The 24,206-nt window shown below is 38.6% G+C and overlaps 1 pseudogene; it reads left to right on the forward strand.

Moving 5' to 3' along the window:
- The first annotated feature begins 15,287 nt into the window (after positions 1-15,287).
- Positions 15,288-23,920, forward strand: LOC138088296 (metalloendopeptidase OMA1, mitochondrial pseudogene; annotated as a pseudogene).
- The last annotated feature ends 286 nt before the right edge of the window (positions 23,921-24,206 follow it).

Consider the following 24,206-nt stretch of genomic DNA (forward strand, 5'->3'; position numbering starts at 1 on the left):
TTTTTGTTTAAAGAATGGAAAGGAGGAGTGAAGGAAAATGTTCCTGATTATAGTTTTGAGGTCAACTAACACATTGTGTTGTTATCTTCCAGATGATTATTATTTACGGTTATTTATACATAAGATATAGCATACTCTATAGTCTATCTTATAGCTGGAATAATAGACACTGTCTACAAATATAAGGCCCAGGTTTCTTTACCTATAAATTTCGGGATTACATAATCTGTTTCCTTAAGTGTCTTTCAGGTTTAAAATCTAAAATTTCATGAAATTGTATAGTTTCACAGATCATGCCAAAAAATGTCATATTGGAAAAAAATATATATATTAGATTCAGTTCAGTTCAGTCACTCAGTTATGTCCGACTCTGCAATCCCATGAATCGCAGCACGCCAGGCCTCCCTGTCCATCACCAACTCCCGGAGTTTACCCAGACTTATGTCCATCAAGTCAGTGTTTCCATTCAGCCATCTCATCCTCTGTCGTCCCCTTCTCCTCCTGCCCTCAATCCCTCCCAGCATCAGGGTCTTTTCCAATGAGTCAACTCTTCGCATCAGGTGGCCAAAGTATTGGAGCTTCAGCATCAGTCTTTCCAATGAACATCCAGGACTGATCTCCTTTAGGATGGACTTGTTGGATCTCCTTGCAGTTCAAGGGACTCGGATTATTCTTTAATTAAATATCAAATGTAAGCCAGAAGAGGACTCTTCAGTCCTTATCTGACCATCAAACTAAAACACATTTTCCTGAAACACCTCCTGCTTTATGTCCTATTCTCCCATTCTAAACTCACATGCAACTGCAACAATTCCTATTAGTGGAACCAATAAATGCTTAGCAATTAAATGATAGCAATAAAAATAAAATATATTAACATAGAAAAATATGATCAATAAAATATGTTTATAGTAAGTATAAATATAAAAATTACTGACCTGATTAAGGTCATGTGCTAAAACAATGTTAGATTCACAAAAATAACTTCTGACACTTTGGCAGAATTGAGAGAAAATAAGTTAACTTGGATAAAGTAGTATAAACAACATTTTGCAGAAGGTAATTCTCATATACTATTTCATTTGATCTCCACAAATTCTATGAAGTATGTATCAAATGTGGGTTTGATCCCTGAATTGGGAAGATCCCCTGGAGTAGGAAATGGCAACCAATTCTAGTATTCTTGCCTGGAAAATTTCTATGGACAGAGGATCCTGGCAAGCTGCACTCCGTGGGGTCACAAACAGTTGGACACAACTGAGGAACTGAGCACACACGCTCGTTACTGAGCAACTCAGCACACATGCACATTTTAAAAGTATGGAAGTGTTTATTCTGATGGATTTTCTCATCTAAAGAAATCCTAAAATTTAGGAATGTACATCCTATTGAATCTTTGAATTCAATCCAATTGCTCTCAGATTCAAGTATCTACTTTCCACTTTGTAGGAATAATACCTGAAAGTGCTAACTCCCTTCTTCTTCTTCTCTCTTCTCTATGAAATATTTTCATTTTCTGTTCTCATTAAAATTTATGTTTTGGAAAGGAACAATTAAATCTCTATGTTTGTAACCAGAAGAATAATCAAGCAGATCTGTCTTTATTGAGGTTCCATTAATATAGACTCTAAACCACCATGTTAGAAGACCAGAAGGTTGTCTGCAGGACATGGGTTCATCTTGGGATATTTAAAGCCATACCTGTTGGACATATGCCAAATCTGCAGAAGATGCAAAAACTCACAAGTTCTATCAAGGAAAAGTACCCAACTCATATCATTCAAATTTAACCTTCATAGGTATCCTTTCAGGGGTGATTGCTTGCCCTCTATGGATAAAGATTGACTATAGTTTAACTAAATATTTACTGGACAGAGTCAGTCCCAATCAAAGATTGTATGAATCTTTGACATTCATATTAGCCTTGCTAGCCCCCCAGATGATGATAGTCACAAATAGATAAATACATTTGCAGATCAATAAACTTATTTTTTTGGGTCATGCTAATTTGAATTGTTATTTATCACTACCATCAGCAGCAGCAACATCACCTCCACTATGATCATCACCATTGTCAATTCTTCATAAATTTGCAGATCACTGGGTTATTTATAAAATATCTTCATATACATCATCTTGGTTTTTTTCCCCCTGTCAATAATTACATAAATTAGTCAAGATAATATTTCCATTTTACAGGGAAAACGTATTTAAGGTAGGTGAGTGGATTGTCTAAGTTCACAAAGATGAGTAAAATAGATATAATCTAGCATCGCTAGCATAACGGGGCTTCCCAGCTGGAACTAGTGGTAAAGAACCCACCTGCCAATGCAGGAGATGCAACATGTGGGTTTGATGCCTGGGTCAGAAAGATCCCCTGGAGTAGGAAATGGCACCCTGATCCAGTATTCTTGCCTGAAAATTCCATGAGCAAAGGAGCCTGGCAGGCTACAGTCTGTAGGGCTACAAAGAGTGGGACATGACTGAGCAACTGAGCACAAGCTAGCGTAACATCTAGTTCTTATGTGACTCTAGATCTTATGCCATATGACATGTTTTAAAAACCATCTTCCATATACTATTTATCCCCTTAATGTAACTACTCTATTCAGTTCAGTCACTCAGTCGTCTCCAACTCTTTGCAACCCCATGGACTGCAGCATGCCAGGCCTCCCTGTCCATCACCCACTCCCAGAGTTTACTCAAACTCATGTCCATTGAGTCGTGATGCCATCCAACCATCTGATCCTCTGTCATCCCCTTCTCTTCCTGCCTTCAGTCTTTCCCAGCATCAGGGTCTTTTCCAATGAGTCAGTTCTTCACATCAGGAGGCCAAAGTACTGAAGTCTCAGCTTTAGCATCAGTCCTTCCAATGAACACTCCTGATCTCCTTTAGGATTGACTGGTTTGATCTCCTTGCAAACCAAGGGACTCTCAAGAGTCTTCTCCAACACCACAGTTCAAAACTATCAGTTCTTCAACGCTCAGCTTTGTTTATAGTTCAACTCTCACATCCATACATGACTACTGGAAAAACTATAGCTTTGACTAGACGGACCTTTCTTTGCAAAGTCTCAGCTTTTTAATATGTTGTCTAGGTTGGTCATAGATTTTCTTCCAAGAAGTAAGTGTCTTTTAAATTCATGGCTGCAGTGACTTTGGAGCCCAAGAAAATAAAGTCTCTCACTGTTTCCATTGTTTCCCCATCTATTTCCCATGAAGTGATGGGACCAGATACCACGGTCTTAGTTTTCTGAAGGTTGAGCTTTAAGCCAACTTTTTCACTCTCCTCTTTCACTTTCTTCAAGAGGCTCTTTAGTTCCTCTTTGCTTTCTGCCATAAGGGTGGTATCATCTGCATATCTGAGGTTATTGGTATTTCTCCTGGCAATCTTGATTCCAGCTTGTGCTTCACCCAGCCCAACATTTTGCATGAGGTGCTCTTCATATAAGTTAAATAAGCAGGGTGACAATATACAGCCTTGACATACTCTTTTCCTTACTTGGAACCAGTCTCTTGTTCCATGTCCAGTTCTAACTGTTGCTTCTTGACCTGCATACTTTCTCAGGAGGCAGTTAAGGTGGTCTGGTATTTCCATCTCTTTAAGAATTTTCAGTTTCACAACAGTTTGTTATGATCCACACTGTCAAAGACTTTAGAGTAGTCAATAAAGCAGAAGTAGATGTTTTTCTGGAGCTCTCTTGCAAATGGTGACTGCAGGCATGAAATTAAAAGATGCTTATTCCTTGGAAGGAAAGTTATGACCAACCTATACAGCATATTAAAATCGACATTACTTTGCCAAAGTCCATCTAGTCAAGGCTATGGTTTTTCCAGTAGTCATGTATGGATGTGAGACTTGGGCTCTAAAGAAAGTTGAGCACCGAAAAATTGATGCTTTTTGAACTGTGGTGTTGGAGAAGACTCTTGAGAATCTCTTGAACATCAAGGAGATCCAATCAGTCCATCCTAAATGAGATCAGTCCTGAGAGTTCATTGGAAGGACTGATGTTGAAGCTGAAACTCTAATACTTTGGCCACCTGATGCAAAGAACTGCCTCATTGGGAAAGATCCTGATGTTGGGAAAGATTGAAGGGTGGAGCAGAAGGGGACAACAGAGGCTAAGATGGTTGGATGGCATCATGGACTCAATGGACATGAGTTTGAGTAAACTCTGGGCAGTTGGTGATGGACAGGGAGGTCTGGCGTGCTGCAGTCCAGGGAGTCACAAAGAGTCAGACACGGCTGAGCAACTGAACTGAACTGAACTTGCTTTTTTGATGATCCAGCGGATGTTGGCAATTTGATCTCTGGTTCCGCTGCCTTTTCTAAATCCAGCTTGAACATTTGGAAGTTCACAGTTCACATACTGTTGAAGCCTGGCTTGGAGAATTTTGAGCATTACTTTGCTAGTGTGTGAGATGAGTGCAATTGTGCGGTAGCTTGAATATTCTTTACTACTATTCTATTAGAGACATTATACTTTTATTTATCATTATATATTAGAGACATTATAATTTTTATAATGTTATTCACATTTTCTAAATCATTTTAAAACTAATCTCATGGGATGTTTAAATGTTATTAAATATGTATTATAGCAAGTTTTGCAGTCTATGGTCATCTTCTGATCCATAGCTATATCTTTTCTTATTGTCTTCAATCATTTTTGAAAATTCTTTAGGTGTTCTAAGGCTCATTTCCAATATGGTGTAGTGGTGGGTTTCCTTCACACCTCCAATAAGCAATTCTGGGACACCAGTAGGGTGCCCAAGAATTCAACCCAATTCTGACACTATAAACCAGGCAGCATCAGCTTCCACAGGTTAAGGGCTTAGTCCTACAAGAATAACCTTCCTCCCACAGCCACACACTTTAGACACCAGTTCCCATGCCCAGATTGTTACCTGTACTTCTGATCAACTGGCTGTAAAGTAGAGACTACTACAACTCCTTTCTTGGATTTAATTACTTGCTAGAGCAGTTCCCTAGACAATAGGTTTATTATGAAAGGACGTAACTGAGGAATAGCCAGATGAAGGAGATGCCTAGGGCATGGTATAGCAAAAGGGTATGGAGCTTTCACGATCTCTCTGAATGTACCACTCTCCCCAACTCCACATATTCAGAAGCCAGGAAGCTCTTTAAACTCCATCCTTTTGGGTTTTCATAAAGGCTTCATTACATAGGTTCATTACATAGGCATGATGGATTATATCATCGGCCACTGCGGTTTGATTCAGTCTCTAGCCTCCCTCTCTTCCTAAAGGTCAGGGATAGGACTGAAAGCTCCAACCCTATAATCATATGATTGGATCCAGTGGTGACCAGCTGTCCTCTTTAAGTGCTTTCCAAAAGCCACCTCATTAACCTATCAGAAACCACCTTTATTTTATTAAGTTTTAACATGTGAGGATACTGTGGTCCGAAAGTTGTCATTTCCGTAAGAAATAAATACAGGATTTAAACCTGGATTACCTGGCTGTTCTCTTCCCAATATACTTTTCTACCTACCAGATTAGGCTAGATTTATGTTGCAGGAAACAAAGTTACAAACATATGAGGGATTTGGTATGTTATATTCATCATTTTGTAAGCAGTAAATTTTGGGCACAATTTTTTTTTAATTTAATGATAAAATTGTAGGTACAGTGAAGATCAATGGGAAATATATTTATTTTGAATAGGGTAATGTCTAGAATCCTTTAACTCATACAAGAAAGATGTTAGTACTTCCAGACATATGCTTGAAGATGTTTGCCATGTTTAAAATCTTGGAATGGATTCTGATGTTGTTACTGAAACTGGTTTAAATGGAGAGTTGGGATTTGGGGCTTACATCCAGCAGCTTGACTGGTTGAAAGCAAAAGATGTTTATCTAACGTAATCTTGTGACATTCTGAAGACCTGGAATTTGAAGGTGACATATCATATGTCACAAGTTTACAGCTGCTAACAGCCACAAAATTAGAGACTGAAGAAGAGTAAAGATTGGATGTGGCAACGGGGTGATAGCCAATGTGACATTTCTTTGTTTAGTTGTAATATTTTGAAGATAAATATAATGAGCCATAAAGTTCTGGACTTGAAGAATTTTTGCCTGAAGGGAATATATTACCTGAAAATATGATGATTTAAAAACAATTAATCAGTGTATTTTTGCTTGCGAGTTCAGTAAAGGAGTTAAATTCTTCCTGTAGCAGGACAAAAGACAATCTTGTAGCTCTCTGTCCCTCCTTTTGGCTCAGCCAGTTGCTGATTACCTTTTCAGGATAACAATAGTGAGAATTCACAAAATAGACAGATCTGCTGGAAACTCTGAGTATGAAGATCACTTTGGGCATGAAACACAGAAGGGAGGAATGTTCTGGCACCATTACCACATGTGGTCACAATAACAAAAAAGGGGAAAATACAAAAAAAATTATATATATATATATTCATTATGCAAAATAAAATTCTGTACTGAAATGTTGCTTAGCTTATTTGAAAAATAACAGAGCAGGATGCCTCTGGTTTATGGGAAATTGTGGCTTGGTGTTTCTCTTATTTTGAAGAATTTTTAGACTTTCCCTCATATTTAATTATTTAGAAAATTGAAGAATACCAAAGAAAGATTTTGTCCCACTGAGAAAAATCTCAGTATTATACAGTACGTATTACTCTCTTTTTTCACAGAAAAATAGAAACAGATTTATAACTCTTTCCAATCTACCTCTCAAACAGCCAGAATGGCAAGGATCAACCTGGCAGAATGACAACCAAAATTGTTCTTCTAATAGAATGTATATTCTGGGGGTAAATACTGAAACAAACAATGAAATAATCAAGAAAATGAGTAAGATAACTTCAAAGTTTTAAGCTATGAAGGAAATAAAATAATGCAGTGTAATAGAGAATTGAGAGCATTCATTTTCTATTTCTGCATAACAAATTCCCAGAAATCTTGCAATGTAACATGATTTATCAACTCATAATTTTCCTAGATCTGGAATCTGGGCATGAGTTAGCCAGGCAATCTGTTCAAGGTCTCAAGTTGAAATCAGGATGCAAACTGGAGTTACAGTTTCATGTGGAGCTCAGGATCTTCTTCCAAACACATTAGTGTTGATGGCAGAGTTCAGTTCCTTGCAATTGTAGGACTAAGGTCCTAATTTCTTACTGGCTGTTGGCCAGAGGTAATCTCAGCATCGTTGAGGCCACCCTGAGGCTTATGTCATTTGACAATTTTTGTAGACTCTCTTACAAAATGATTTTTTGTTTCTTCCATATAAACAGATGGATATTTCTGCTTTCACAGGACTTGCTTGATTATGTTAAGGCCACCCAGAATAACTGACCTTTGGATTAACTTATAGTCAACTTTTTAGGAACTTGAATTATATCTGCATACTGTGTGTGCTAAGTTGCTCCAGTCCTGTCTGACTGCAATGCTATGGACTGTAGCCCACCAGCTTCTCTGTCCAAGGGTTTCTCCATGCAAGAATACTAGAGTGGGTTGCCATGCCCTCCTCCAGGGGCTCTTCCCAACCCAGGGACCAAATCCACATCTCATATCTTCTGAATTGGCACAGGGGGTTTTTACCACTAGTGCCACCTGGGAAGCCTACATCTGCATACTCCCTCATGCCAAATAACATGGCATTAATCCTGAACAGTTATATTCTAATATATTCACAGATCTTATCCACCCTCAAAGAGAGTGGATTATACATGGATATGAGTAATTGATAGTCATCTTAAATTTCTGACTACAACAGAGGTAAGCCCATAACTTTTAAATAGCATAGCCAAGAAAGACTTCCTAAGGAAGGCATATTTGAGTTGAAACTTGAATTTTGGGAAACAGTCATATAATAATCATAGAAAAAATATTCCAGCAGAAGAAATGACTTGTGTGAAAGCTCTGTCTTTGGAGATAACTTTGTAGGTACAGGAAACATAAAGCCCAAGTGCCAAGGGAAGAAAGATAATGTCATGGAGGAGCTTCAATTTTTAAGATATTTAATGGGCCACATTACATGATTCTAATGAAATTTGAATTCAATAGGAAGTTCAGTAGGAAATATTAGGATGACTTAAGCAGTAAAGTACCATGATCTATTTCCTTATAAATTTCAAAATCTTTCAGGTTGCTTTTCATGAGTACATTTTATACTTGGTAATTTAAAGTGCTCACAAAGTTCAGTTACTTAGATGCAATGAAAACATCCTTTGAAAGACAATAAATACCAACACTCATGAAAGAAGATATAAGTAACAAGTATAGTACTATACTTATTTTAAAAATTGACATGTAGTTAAAAAAAAAAAAAAAAAACTTTGCATAAGAGAACTCTAGGCCAAGCTGATTTAATAGTGAATTATACCAAGTATTTAAGAAAGAAAAAGCATAATTCTTCAAAAATTCATCCAGAAATTTTAAGAAAGAATACATCCAAATCATTCTGTAAGATAGTGTACTTTGCATGACAAACCCAGACAAAGAAATTATGAGAAAGAAATTACAGGCTTGCGTTTCTTATGAATATATATCCAAAGATTCTTAATGCAGTTTCGTTAAGTCAAATCACATATAAAAAGGATAATACATCATGATCAAAATTGTTCTATCACACTAATGCCAGATTGGTTTAATATTTTAATAATTAACTTCATCAATTTAATTAACCACATTAACAGGCTAAAAAATATGACTCTCTCAGTAGGTGTAGGGGAAAATGTATCATAATCCAGTATTGATTCCTGGAAAAAGAGTGTCATAAACCTAGAAACAGAAGTCATATTCCTTAGTCTAATAAAGGGCATTTGTGAAAATCATAGAATTCATACCACACTTAATGATAAAATATTCAAATGATTTTCCTTGAAAGTTAGGAATGGACAAAGATATTCAGTCTTATCATTTCTATTCAATATTGTAATAGATGTTTTAGCCAGTACGGTAAGAAAAAGATAATGACTTGAGTGACTATATAGATAGATAGATAGATAGATAGATAGATAGAATTTTAAAAAAATGCTTGAATTCTTCTCTTCCCTGAAGATCACCAGCTTGTTTAGATGTGCATGTATGACATTCAGTCTTCTTTAGAATAAGGTTGACCTTGGCCTCACCCTTATTGGGTGAAATGAAATGAAACATTATTATGTTTTTCCTTAAATAGCTGAGGTAAAGGTAGAGGAGAAGGAAAGAAAATGGTGCATGTTGGATGACAGTGGAACTTGCTGGTAAGAAAAGCGCATTTATTTTCTTATTTCCAGCAGCTATGCTGCTGGACATCATTTAGTATTTCAAAGATACTTTATCTTTTGTCTCCTGTTTTTTTTTAAAAAAAGCAAACAGCATTTATTAAATTTAGACTGAAAGTTCAGTTCAGTTCAGTTAGTTGCTCAGTTGTATCTGACTCTCTGCAACCCCATGGACTGCAGCACTGCAGGCCTCCCTATCCATCACCAACTCCCTGAGTTTACTCAAACTCATGTCCATTGAGTCGGTGATGTCAGCCAACCATCTCATCCTCTGTCATCCCCTTCTCTTCCCACCTTCAATTTTTCCCAGTATCAGGACCTTTTCCAATGAGTCAGTTCTTCACATCAGGTGGCCAAAGTACTGGAGTTTCAGCTTCAACATCAGTCCTTCCAATGAATATGCAGGAATGATTTCCTTTAGGATGGACTGGTTGGATCTCCTTGCAGTCCAAGGGACTCTTAAGAGTCTTCTCCAAACCACAGTTCAAAAGCATCAATTCTTAGGCACTCAGCTTTCTTCACAGTCCAACTCTCACATCCATACATGACTACTGGAAAAACCATGGCCTTGACTATATGGACCTTTGCTGGCAAAGTAATGTCTCTGCTTTTTAATATGTTGTCTAGGTTGGTCATAACTTCTCTTCCAAGACTAAAAGTATTAGTGTATAAAAGTTATTCATATTATTTTTAATCTTATTTAATCATATCTATCCTATAATGTAGTCATTACTAACTTATATTTCATTTTCTAACTTTAATGTGGCAGAGATCATAAGTGGCATAGCTATAACTTGATCCCAGTTCCTTTGATTTCAATTCCCTTTCATGTTCTCATACACAAACATCTTGCTACCTATGTCAGTGTTTTGGGCTTTCTCCAGCCAAAATTTTAAATATGGATAATTGCTGCTTTGAATATAGCTGTATTAAAGCAGTTTTTAAATTAAATGAACTAGAAAATATATATTAAGTCATATATGTGTGGATTTTGCAATATCCTTTCATTTTCAGCCTGAAATAGAATCTTTAAAGTAGAATGTTTTTATATCCCCCTGCTTTTTCTATCCTACAATTTTTATAAATATCCTTGGTCTGTGTTCTACCTCTAATAGCCTAGGAATATAATACAGAAGATATAAATTATACATTGGATATCATAATATTATAGAGCACTCCAGGTGGCCTGGTGGATCAAACACAAGATAAAGTGTCAAGAAATTTGAGTGAAGTAACTCTTGCTATTACAATGCTTAATTTTTCTTTCTTCTCTTTTTTTTCTCTATATTCCTTTTCTTTCCATTTTTTCCTGATTTTTAAAACTGCATAAGCCTTCTCTCCAGGCAACTTCTTTAACTAGTATCATTTCCTCAGCTCCATCCGTTAGGAAATCGGCCAGTAAAAACACTCTGACTTCATTCTCTGATTTTACCATGAGAAATTTTTCATTTTCTCCAAAATATCTCCCTCTTGAGCCTGTCTTTCAAACAATCCTTGTTAATGTAAATAACTGACAAAGCAACAAGCATACCAGGCATTTAGGAAGATGATAAATAAACTAAATATATATATTAGCTTTGCTTCCATTTCTATTGCCTTGAAAATTTTATGTCATAATCTTCTCTGTCACTACATTATGAGCTAAATGCAAAAAGAAGAAGGGAAACAGTTGCTTTTAGCACTTATTATTTGTCCTTTGCTTCAGATTTTTGCCTTGTAAGAAGAGATATTAATGATTTTGAATAATATAAAAATAGTTTCATAGACTAGAATCAGTGGTCCAACTGGTAGACTTAAAAGACATGAATGGATTTGTTAAGACTATATTCAAAGTACACAGACACTATATGCAATTTATTTCTTATAGAACTTACAATTCTCTTAATTTCTATTATATGAATTTAACAGATAACAGAGAACCAGAGACTCAAAGAAAATCATCCAAATGAGTAAATGCCTATGCTAAAATTGGAAATTTTAGGTCTCTCTGACATCAAAAACTCTTATTAGCAACATGATCTTTGACATGTGCTTTGAGCTTCAAATTTCTCAGCTGGAAAGGAAGGTGGATAGTGGTCACTCATTTCATTCTCAAGTATTTACTGAGTTATAATCACAGAAATGACATGTCAGCTAGTAAGGTGGCAAATATTCACGTAATCATACTGAAAAATGAATAGCTAGAAACTGATTTCAGATATTCTGGAAGAGAGAAACGTGATTCTACATTTTATCCCCATGTACACAAGAAATATTTGAAGTAGGGATGGTCAGGGAAGACTTTCCTGAAAAATTTGGTTTTTAGTTCACATCTGGAGCATAAGAAGAAATTAACTAGACAGAGGGGGAGAGGGTGGGCAAGTTTCCCTTGGGAAGTCCTGAAAGAGAAAACAACGGAGAAGGTGCTGGTGGTGAGAGGAGCACGGTTTTTTCAAGGACCTGAGCTTTGTCAATGGAACTGGATGAGGTATAAGAAAGGTTCCCACAACAAACTGCCCCCAATATGGTCGTTCTGTGGCTTAAAGTCAAACAGAGGCAAAGCTAACCAGCGGAAAGTGCTTTGTAAATGAGAAATCACTATGTTGACGTGAAGATTTTTTTGCTGATTTCTTATTTTAAAAGACTATAACATTTCCCCTAAACTATTCTTAGTCTTAGCACTGAGTGAAATCTTTTCATGACATGAAATTTGGGTTTACGGAGGAGCTTCTGTTTCCACAGTGACAGAGCTGGAGACAATTCTTAACAGACGTTAGCTTAACACTTGTGGTGAAAATATGCTTTGAAGTATGAAATACGCAGCCTCTGGCTGTTTCTAAAGAAGCTACCCTCCGACTGACGATTGTGCATTTGTAGGTTGATTGTAAATGTGGGCTTCTTTAGCTGAAGTGGGGAGAGCTAGGGAAATCCAGTTGTTTCATAAGCCAGAGGACAGGGAAGAATTCTCCCCACTGCTAAGTGAAGGAAGAACAGGAGAGAAATGTGTAAGCTGGTGACTGATGGGTTGGTAGGTGAGTTTTCCTGTGGCAAAAGACAACAAATGTCTGTCTAGTCAAAGCTATGGATTTTCCAGCAGAGACATTACTTTGCTGACTAAGGTCCGTCTAGTCAAGGCTATGGTTTTTCCTGTGGGCATGTATGGATGTGAGAGTTGGACTGTGAAGAAGGCTGAGCTCTGAAGAATTGATGCTTTTGAACTGTGGTGTTGAAGAAGACTCTTGAGAGTCCCTTAGACTGCAAGGAGATCCAACCAGTCCATCCTGAAGGAGAACAGCCCTGGGATTTCTTTGGAAAGAATGATGCTAAAGCTAAAACTCCAGTACTTTGGCCACCTCATGCGAAGAGTTGACTCATTGGAAAAGACTCTGATGCTGGGAGGGATTGGGGGCAGGAGGAGAAGGGGATGACAGAGGATGAGATGGCTGGATGGCATCACGGACTCGATGGACGTGAGTCTGAGTGAACTCTGGGAGTTGGTGATGGATAAGGAGGCCTGGTGAGCTGCAATTCATGGGGTTGCAAAGAGTTGGACACGACTGAGCGACTGAACTGAATTGAATGTATGGAGGTGAGTGTTGGACAATAAAGAAGGCTAAATGGTGAAGAATTGATGCCTTTGAACTGTGGAGCTGGAGAAAACTCTTGAGAGTCCTTGCACAGCAAAGAGATCGAATCAGTCAATCCTAAAAGAAATCAACCCTGAATATTCATTGAAAGGACTGATGCCAAAGCTGATGCTCTGATACTTTAGCCACCTGATACGAAGAGCCATTGGAAAATACCCTGATGCTGGGAAAGATTGAGAGCAGAAGAGGGTGACAGAGGATGAGATGGTTGGATGGCATCGCTGACTCTTTGGGCATGAATTTGAGCAAACTCCAATAGACAGTGAAGGACAAAGAAGCCCAGCATTCTGTAGTTCATGGGGTTGCAAAGAGTGGGACACAACTTAGCAACTGAACAGCAATAAGTAGGGAACAAATTTCCACCTGAAAGTCTTGCCCACCTTCCTCCCAGATTTGCTGTCTAGTGAGGACTGCACCACACCCTGTCTTCAGTGTCAGAGATGGGGATAGAGACTTGTCTCCTTCCTTAAAAAAATTTTTTTTTAATTGGAGGATAATCGCTTTAGAATGGTGTTGGTTTCTGCCTTACAACAACTCAAATTAGCCATAAGTATATAACAATATCCAGGGCTTCCTAGTTGACAGCTAGTTGTAAAGTAATCCACCTGCTGATGCAGAAGGCATTAGAGACGTGGATTCAATCCCTGCATTGGGGAGATTCGCTGGAGGAGGGCATGGCAACCCACTCCAGTATTCTTCCCTGGAAATTTCCATGGACTGAGAAACGTGGCAGGCTATAGTCCATAGTGTAACACAGAGAGACACGACTGAATTAACATAATACACATGTAACCATGAAGCTGGTGACTGTGCTGTCCCTGTTATATGTTAGATTAGACAATCTTCATTCCTTCAAAAGCTCTTCTTAGATCATATTCAATGTGTTAAATAGTGTGCTGAGGGTTTTAAGAAAAAAGATACAGCCTCTGTTTTAGGGAAGTACAGACATATTTGGGCTTCCCTGATATCTCAGTTGGTAAAGAATCTGCCTGTAATGCAGGAGACCCTGATTGGATTTCTGGGTCAGGAAGATCTGCTGGAGAAGGGATAGGAAACCCACTCAAGTATTCTTGGGCTTCCCTTGTGGCTCAGATGGTAAAGAATCCACCTGCAATATGGGAGACCTGGATTCAATCCCTGGGTGGGAAAATCCCCTGGAAAAGGGAAAGGCTACCCACTCCAGTATTCTTGCCTGGAGAATTTCATGGACTGTATAATCCATGGGGCTGCAAAGAGTTGGACACGACTGAGTGACTTTCACTTTCACAGACATATTCAGTATACTTATGTGCTCAGTCACTTCAGTCATGTCCGATTCTTTGCAACCCCTTGGGTCCTCCTCCAGGGGATCTTCCCGACCCAGGGATTGAACCCATGCCTCCTGCATCTGCTACACTGCAGGTGGATTTTTGTCCACTGAGCCACCTGGGAAGCCCATATTAAGTACACGTGACATATATGCCACTACTTCTACTTTCATGCTTGTAGCAGACTTCATGAGTCATTTACAGAACAGAGTTCCCAAAAACTGTCTCAGCATAGTGTAACTGAGTACACAATTAGTTTGAATGGTAAAACTTTTTCTCCCAGTGTCACTGCAGAAATATTCATGAATATATTACTATGTTCCTACATTGTTTTTGAAGTCCACTGGATTGCCCAGTTTCTGCTACATGCATATACACACCAAGAAAGGATAAGTTCTCTAACAATATTTTATTTTATTTTTCTCCTATCAGTCTTATATTCGGCATCCTAAGTGGTTTCCTGCCACAAATGCCCAATTTCTGACATTTCTAGTGCCTTTCACATTGTGAAGTCTGCAAATGACTTTAAGAAAGAGTTGCATGGGTATTAAAGACAAGCTTTTTGTTTCTGGTATGAGGATTACAATCTCTTTCACTCAAGTGTGTCTTCCGCGAGAATTTATGGAGTGCTTTGAATATTCATTGGAAGGACTGATCCTGAAGCTGAAGCTCCAATACTTTGGCCACCTGATGTGAAGAACTGACTCATTGGAAAAGACCCTGATGCCGGGAAAGATTGAAGTCAGGAGGAGAAGAGGATGACAGAGGATTGAGATGGTTGGATGGCATCACCAACTCGATGGACATGAGTTTGAGCAAGCTTCAGGAGCTGGTGAAGGACAGGGAAGCCCGGCGTGCTGCAGTCCATGGGGACGTAAAGAGTCGCACAGAGTCGTACATGACTGAGTGACTGAACTGAATTTGTTTATATTGGACACGGCAGATCTGGGGACAATGAGAAACCATTTTTGACATCAGTTTAATGAAGGAGATGTGTATGAAAATAAAGACCAATCATAACAAAGCAAGGCTGGAAGAACATACAAAGTTCTAGAGAATCCAGGGAAGAAAAAGATTAATTCTGCCAGCAATCATCATAAAATGTGTCAAAAGGAAGGAATATTTGAGCTGGATCTTGAAGGGTAAGTGGAGTGCTGTAGACTGAGAGGATGTACACTAGCTTTTTAAGGAAAAGAATGATAGGAGAGCTGAATACATTGAGGTTTGAAAATGCATGATACAAAACAAGGCTGATAAAATTTTTGGGGCTAGATTATGAACAGACTTAAATTCCAGGTTCATAATACTATAAATGAAAAAGCAAATAATATCCCTGACTTGTTTATTAACATTATTTCCATTTTGTGTATTTTCTAGGCTGATTAAATGTCCACAAGCCAAGGAACTATTGTTTCTTGACACTAAATGCCCTAGTTCATCAACATGGGAAATCTTTTGTGACCTCCCAGAAAGAAAAGGAAAAGCAGGAAAGGAGGAAGGAAGGGAAAAAGGAAAGGAGGGAGAGAGGAATGGAGAGAAAGTGAGAGTGATGAAGATAGAGAGAAATCATAACTAAAGGAAAAAGACAAAGAGGAGAAAGTAGAGCGGGAAAGAAAAAGTAAGAAATCATTTGGGTTCACTGCCAATAAGAGTTAGGAAAGCTGATTTCTTAAGATAAACTGAAGTAAAGCAAAATATGCTCCATATGTTGAAACTGTATACTTAGTCTGAGATAAACAAAAACATGTTTGGAGAATAGCTGCCATAATTAAAAAGAAATTAAAAGAAAGAAAGAAAAACCATCTGGGTATAAATATATATATTTAAACACACACAGACAAAAACACACAGTGATTCCAAAACTTGAAGTTTTTCTTGATTTAAGTAAACTCTCCTGTTGCAAAAAGGCATTGCATCAGTTTTTGCCCAAACGCTGAGCACCCCATGTTCCACACTGGAACTCTACAGAGCTACTCAGCATTACTCAAACACGAGAGGACCTTTTCAAAGCCTGTCCTTTGCTCCTGCTTTCTTCCCTGCTATGAATGCACTTTTCCTTTTGGCTGACTCCAACTTACTCCCGAGTGCCCAACTCAGATGTCTCCTACTCCCAACAGTGTGCCAGACACCCAGCAAGGTTGATGATGTCTTATTCATCTGAGAACTTTAGCATGTCTATCAGTTTCCTGTGGCTGCTGTAATAAAATACTGCAAACTGGGTGTCTTAACAAAATAGTTTGTTGTTTCACAATTCTGGAGGCTAGAAGTCTGATACCAGGTTCAAAATCAGGTTTGGGTACATCTAACGCTTACTCTTTGGAAGAAAAGTTATGACCAACCTAGATAGCATATTCAAAAGCAGAGACATTACTTTGCCAACTAAGGTCTGTCTAGTCAAGGCTATGTTTTTTCCAGTAGTCATATATGGATGTGAGAGTTGGACTGTGAAGAAGGCTGAGCACTGAAGAATTAATGCTTTTGAACTGTGGTGTTGGAGAAGACTCTTGCGAGTCCCTTGGACTGCAAGGAGATCCAACCAGTCCATCCTAATGGAGATCAACCCTGGGATTTCTTTGGAAGGAATGATGCTAAAGCTGAAACTCCAGTACTTTGGCCACCTCATGCGAAGAGTTGACTCATTGGAAAAGACTCTGATGCTGGGAGGGATTGGGGGCAGAAGGAGAAGGGGACAACAGAGGGTGAGATTGCTGGATGGCATCACTGACTCAATGGACGTGAATCTGAGTGTACTCCGGGAGTTGGTGATGGACAGGGAGGCCTGGCGTGCTGCGATTCATGGGGTTGCAAAGAGTTGGACACGACTGAGTGACTGAACTGAACTGAAGGACTTTGAGGGAGAGTGTAGTCTACAATGTCCTTCTAGCTTCTAATGATGGCTGGCAATCTTTTGTATTCTTTGGACTATAGTTACATCACTCCTATCTCAGGCTTCGTCTTCACATGGTGTTCTCCTTGTGTCTCTTGTGTCTTCACGTGGCCACCTTCTTGTAAGGACACCAATTGTGTTGGGTTAGGGCCCCACTCTATTCCAGTATGACGTGGTTTTAATTTATAAGTCACATCTAAGACCAGCTTATTTCCAAAAGACTTGAATTCACTTTCTGAGGTAATGGGGAGTAGAACTTCAACTTATCCTTTGAGGAACATAATTCAACTCATAGCAACAAGACTACTCCACATCTGGTTTCACTGAAAAACTCAGATGCTTGCCTGTTTGTTTCCCCAATCCCCAAAGAAATTGATAAGAAACTCCTTTTCAAGAAATATATAGATATATATGTGTATGCTGCTGCTGCTGCTAAGCCGCTTCACTCGTGTCCAATTCTGTGTAACCCCATAGATGGCAGCCGACCAGGCTCCCCCTTCCCTGGAATTCTCCAGGCAAGAACACTTCAGTGGGTTGCCATTTCCTTCTCCAATGCATGAAAGTGAAAAGTGAAAGTGAAGTCGCTCAGTCGTGTCCAGTAACCCCATGGACTGCAGCCTTCCAGGCTCCTCCATGCATGGGATTTTCCAGGCAAGAGTACTGGAGTAGGGTTCATTGCCTTCTCTGATATATGTATATACATACATATATATACATACATACATATATATATATATACATACATACATATATATACATACATATATATATATAGTTTCCATGACTCAGCATAGTTAATTTAATAAATTCATAGTTCATATCTTGTAAATTGAGTTAGAATATTTCTTATTAAAGCTACAAGGAAGGGACTTCCCTGGTGGTCCAGTGGTTAAGAATCCACCTTCCAATGCCTTCCAAGGCAGATGATGTAGGTTTGATCCCTGGTTGGGGAAATAATATCCCCCAGGCTGAGGGAAAACTAAGCCTGTTCTTCACAACTACTGAGCCCAGACACCCTAGAACCCACATGCCTCAACTGAGACTAGATGCAGTCAAATAATATTTTTAAATAAATAAATAAAGCTCAAAGGAGGTTAGGAGGCAGTTAAATCTACACTTAAGGGAAAACATATAGCACATGGTACATCCTTTTCATTACACTCCTCAAAGAGATATTGTCTGTTAAAGTGGGCAATGTGGCACAGGAAAATCCTCACCTGGAGTCATCTAAAGGGATGAGATCCCTGAGAAAAAAAGACCCATGTTTAAGTGTAGTTCTATCTAGGTCACTATACAGTATTGATACTATCACTTCTCCTCTGTTTGCCTCCACTTATCCTCAGAAGATGAGAGTTAGACAAGAAAGAGTGATTTTAAAATTTAAAGAAGCATAAGAACCCTTTTCAAATGAAATCTTTCTCAAAGCCCCAGCTTAAATAGCAGATTTTTGTGAGGCTGCCTAAGACCAGGTGAAGAAACTGAGCCTGAATGCCACTGGATTAGTCATCCCCAGGATGATTTCTCCACAAGAAGTTCCAAAGAATTCTGGAAACACAGATTTAAAACTACTCAATCAGATGAAAGTCTTTGGTATATAGTATATATGCTATATATAGTATATAGCTTTGGTATATAGTCACAGACATAGATGCTCATCCACCTGAAAAAAAGGAAAGAAGAAATAGGAAGAGAGAACAAAAGGGAGGGAGAGGAGAGGAAGGAGAAGAGGGAAGAAGAAGAAAGATGGAAAACGTATTAGAAAATAAGATACTAGGGGGGAAAATTGTAAAGAGGGCCAAAGATCTTGAACAAAACTTTTCACAGCCATAAAAATATCCTCTCCAATTTTGTCTTGGTACTCATATAGTAAGTTCTAAGTTAAGTTAGCCTTATTTTGCACACGCACATTGTTGCTTTTAGCCACATTGTAACTGTATGATCACAGAGGCAATACAGTCTGAAGGGGAAACAGAGAATGAGGACAACTACATGCAAACTTCAACCAGTGGGTCCAAAGAAGACGGGTTTGCTGCACTCAAGTTAGCCATATCTAAAATAACTTTACCATAACTACTTTGCATTTTTGGCGCCAGCAGTCATAAGCTGTGTTCCCAGGGAACAGTTTGTTGTAGGCTTCTTTTCCTTGGTGAATGCTAAACCTTCATTTTGACGTAACCATCTCTCATCTTCAACCTGTATTCTTCTTTCCAAATGTAACTTAACCTTCTTTAGAAGCCTTCTCTGAACGCCCATGTCCAATTAACTTCACTCTCCTCTGTGTGCCTCTGTGTATCATCTGTATCTTGATAGAGCTGATACCTCTGTACTATCACTCTGAATTGTAGTCTATTCAATTGCTGCTTATGTACAAATAATGAGTTCTTTCTTTTGTTTCGCAGTGCCCCTGTCCCAGCACTTATTCACTGTGCCAGGCACATGATGCGTGTTGTAAATGGTTGCTGAATGCATGAGTTAACGTAAAGGAGAGTCTGTTTCAAACTGTTCTAAAGTTTTCAGGTAATCTTGGAAAAGCATCAAGATGAGAGTGGGCATAATGTGAATGTCAGTATTCTATTTAATTTGTACAAGAGAAATGAAATATTGCAGTCAAATGTCTAGTGGCTTTATATTCCCAATTCAACAGTCATGAAGAGAGAACACAGAAAATGACCTTTTTTTTTTTTTCAAACTTATCTTGGAAATTAGCCCAAGAGCCAAATGTTTTATTTTAATGGTATGTTTCTTCTCTCAGACCACAACTAGTAAACATTTCAGATCACACATACACACAATGTTTGTTTGTATTTACTGTAATTCCCTATGCAACTCCAGATGCTTGGACCATTTAGGCATCTAATACATGTTTGATGAATTAAATAAATGAAGGGACCCTTGAATAAAATTAGCTTAGATTCTGACATCCATTAGCAAGCTGTTACCAGTTTTCATCTGTCTAGTTTAAATGTAGGCCATCCATTTGGAGAGAGGGAATGAAAAGACACAGTACAAAGGACTGATCTGTTCAATGTTTTTGAATCAATAATTAAAATATAATCACTTATAAAACATTTGCTACAACATGATGGAGAATACTGGATTCTGACTTTAGCTTTGTCCCCATAATGCTATGTGAGATTAACATTTTTACCTAACAAGATTGAGCTTGGTTCCACCTACATTAATATATTCAAACTTTATGGGACAAAGATCATATTTTCTTTAAGTCTGATACAGTCTAGTATGATTCTGATATGATTATATATGTGATTGGTCCATGACAATATGTGTACATCCCAGGGAGCCTTTTAATTTGGTATCTTTGGTAGACAGGCATCATCTTAAAGTTTTACTTTAAAGAAATAAAATGTTGTTTCTTTGATTAATTTCTAGGGAAAGTTGTTGGAAAAAGTTCATCCTCTGTGCCTCAGGCAACATACCTCTGGCTCCGTACTTCTATTGCACTCTATATTCAAAAGATCTGTCATTAAGTGTAGACCTTCTTAGAGGAAAGTTTTATTGAATATGATTTGAAAGTAGAATATGGCTCTTGGAATGGGAATGGCAAAAGATCTTACTTCCTACCTTATCAAATGTTTCTTCCAATTATGTGTCATATTGCCCTGAGAATTCTGGCAAATTAAGCATTCTTTACCTCCTTACACTCCCCACTCACTTTTTAAATTATTTCCTTGATTGATGTCAGGGTGACATGCCATGTCTGATCATGTATTTATAAACCAGCTTAAAGCTCAGAGTGCTTTCATATGCATTATCTTGATGGAGCCTCACAAGTCTTAGGAGATGTAGCTCATGAAATGGATAGCTGCTTGTTTCTCAAATAGGAAACTGAGGCTCAGAGCTTTCAAGCTTTATGAAAGGATAGATAATGAAAACAGATGGAATTGTGCCTTGAATCTGAGCATTTGATTTCTGGTTCAAGGGTTATTGACTATGCCTTGGTGCTTTAATGGGCATTCAAGAAACGGCTTTCCTCATTCATACATTCTTTCTTCCAATATATTTACTGAACATCTATTATTTGCAGGTATTATGTCTGGTGTTGGTGTTATAATGGGAATCAAGGCAAACCCCCTTATTTCGTTGAGTTTTTAATAAGGGAGAAAAAGAGACAATTATAAAGCTTACTATCTCACTCAGAAAAGCACATAAACAAACACAGCCACTAACTGGAGGGACTCACCACTTTTGTCACTGTTTGGATAAATCAAGCAAAAGAAGGTATGCTTCAGACTGGTCCAGTGATTAAGACGTCGCCTTCTAATACAGAGGACATGGGTTTAATCCATGGTCAGGGAATTAAGGGCTTCCCTAGTGGCTCAGAAGTAAAGAATCTGCCTGCAATGCAGGAGGCGTAGGTTCATCCCTGGGTTAGGAAGATCCCTTGGAGGAGGAAATGGCCACCCATTCCAATATTCTTGCCTGGAGAATTCCAAGGATAGAGGAGACTGGCGGGCCATAGCGTTGCAAAGACTCGGACATGACTGAAGTGACTGAACACAGATGCCTGCAAGAACTCAGATCACGTGTGCTGTGGGGCAACTAAGCCTGCAACTGAGCCTGACTCTCTGCAGTAGCACAGCTAGGCAGAAGCCTACATGCCACAGCAAGAGCCCATGTGCTGCAATGAGGACCTGATGAAACCAGATCAATCTTTTTAAATCAAAAAAGGAAGATAAGCTTCACCTGTGAACTGCAGTCTGATAAACTGTGCATTCCTCTGATTTAATTCATTGACCAACTGGAGAAAATGTAACACATTAGCTGTAATCAATGCTTCTGAATTGTGGTGCTGGAGAAGATTCTTGAGAGTCCCTTGGAGACTGCAAGGAGATCAAATCAGTCAATCCTAAAGGAAATCAACCCTGAATATTCATTGAAAGGACTGATGCTAAAGCTGAAGCTTCAATACTTCAGCCACCTGATGGGAAGAACTGACTCAGAAAAGACTCTGATGCTGGGAAAGATTGATGGCAGGAGGAGAACAGGATGACAGAGGATAAGATGGTTGGATGGCATCACTGGCTCAATGGACATGAGTTTCAGCAAACTCCAGGAGATAGTGAAGGACAGGGAGGCCTGGTGTTGCAAAGAATCGGACATTACTTAGCGACTGAACACCAACCAACCATACAGCAAGTACCCAGGCCTGGGAATAAATCAGTGTGATAAGTTTGCTTTTCTGCTTGGAAATTTTTATTTCTATAGGACTTTCAGTAACAAAAGAACAGTATGCCTCTTGAGTACCAAAAGCAAGGAAATTTGGAGGACTACCCAAAAATTACTGCATTGAATGACTCTTTTTCAAGGCAGCCACAGATAAAAGAAGCTGTGTTCATCCCTGCTCTTTCAAAATTGTGTCCTCCAAACTGTTCTCCCATAAGAGACATCAGGAGTTTCCTCATTTCACGGTTTCAACTTGTCCAATTCCTCTCTTGATAATTCTGAAATCAGTGTAGAAACTACTTGTAATCATTGTAAGTGTTCTTGGGTATAAGAAAATGCTGGCAAACATTTCCTCCTAACAAGAAGGAACTATGTAAAGAATGTGTAAGGAAGACAAAAATGGAAGTTATTATTTGGGTTGCTACTTGTAGTGGCTTTATTTCATTCAATTGAAGGTAAGTCCAATCATGGGAAAGAGCAAGCTACTGTAATTGGGGGAAGAACATCTCAGAATTATATCAGAACTGGAACATTTTGATGGAAGAATTTTAAAATGATATGCTGAGAAAGAGGACCAAACTCTCAATCCTTCTTTCCCCCACCTTCTCCCCTTTGGCCTTTGGGGAGATGCAGGTGCCAGCTAGTATATATAGAATGAATAACTAGCAAGGTCTTACTGTAGAGCACAGGGAATTATATTCAGTATCCTGTCATAAATGATAATGGACAAGAAATGAAAAATAACCTATTTGTATAACTGAATTACTTGGCTGTATAGCAGAAATTAATACAACATGGTAAATCATCTATATTCAATAAAATAGAAAAGAAAAAAAAGAAAGACACACAATACTTCACCGTTAAGGACAAGACACAGTTTATCATGTAACTGAATGCGATAAAGATATTCTAGGGATCTCTGAGATCAACCGGATTATTCATGTGGTTGATTCCCCAGATAAAAGCTTTTGTGATTCCAATTTTAGTATATGTGCTGCCAAAGTCAGCACTTCTTTTGTGATTCCAAATGGACAGATATTTATCTTCACTAGGTTTTTACATAGTGTAACTGGTATTCATCAGATTTTCTTCCTTCCAGACTATGAAACAGAACATGCAGTACTTGGGCAGCCTGCAGTAAAAGACTAGCTTGTCTGATTTATTGAATTTCTTAGGTTTGATTTTTCACACAGTGAGCTGGGCCATTTGTCCTTGAGATAGTTTGGCATTTTGGGGAAAATCTGTATTGCAGGAGCATATGTTTGATTGACCATACAGTAGTACATTGTAGGCTGAAATTGACAAAATTGGACCACAGCTTGCTGCAAAGGCTTGTGTGGATGTCAGGGCCAGGCCAGTGTTTTGACAGCAGATGGAATTTGCAGGTAGCCTCCACGGTCATCTCAAGTTGCCAGAAAGGGTATGGAATACCCTTTTCATGGAAATTGAGCTGACATATGTGTACCACTGGTTCTCTGTAATTACCTACTGCTTTCTGGACCAGACCCTCAGTTGCTATTCAAACTCAGCATGAAATATTTTTTATTTTTTGAAGAATCAGGCAGAGAAGACCTAAATATCACTGTTTTAAAAAGTGTGTACACTTCCCATTTATTAACAGAAGCAAATATCATTAACATTTAGAGTTGAGGGAAAAGCTTGAAGTTAATTTAAAATGTTGGAGACACAGGACACTTCCCAGGTGGTGCAATGGTAAAAGAATACTCCTGCCAATACAAGAGACACTCGTTCAATCCCTGGGTTGGGGTAATCCCCTGGAGGAGGGCATGGCAACCCACTCTGTTATTCTTGCCTGGAAAATTCCATGGACAGAGGAGCCTGGCAGGCTGTGGTGCATGGTGTTGCAAAGAGTTGGACATGACTGAGCCCACATGAGACACAGGAAGTGTAGAATGCAGCAATCTACCATTTTTATGTAACTTTATAAA

This window comes from Capricornis sumatraensis, chromosome 11 (assembly GCF_032405125.1).
Source record: "Capricornis sumatraensis isolate serow.1 chromosome 11, serow.2, whole genome shotgun sequence".
NCBI lineage: Eukaryota > Metazoa > Chordata > Mammalia > Artiodactyla > Bovidae > Capricornis > Capricornis sumatraensis.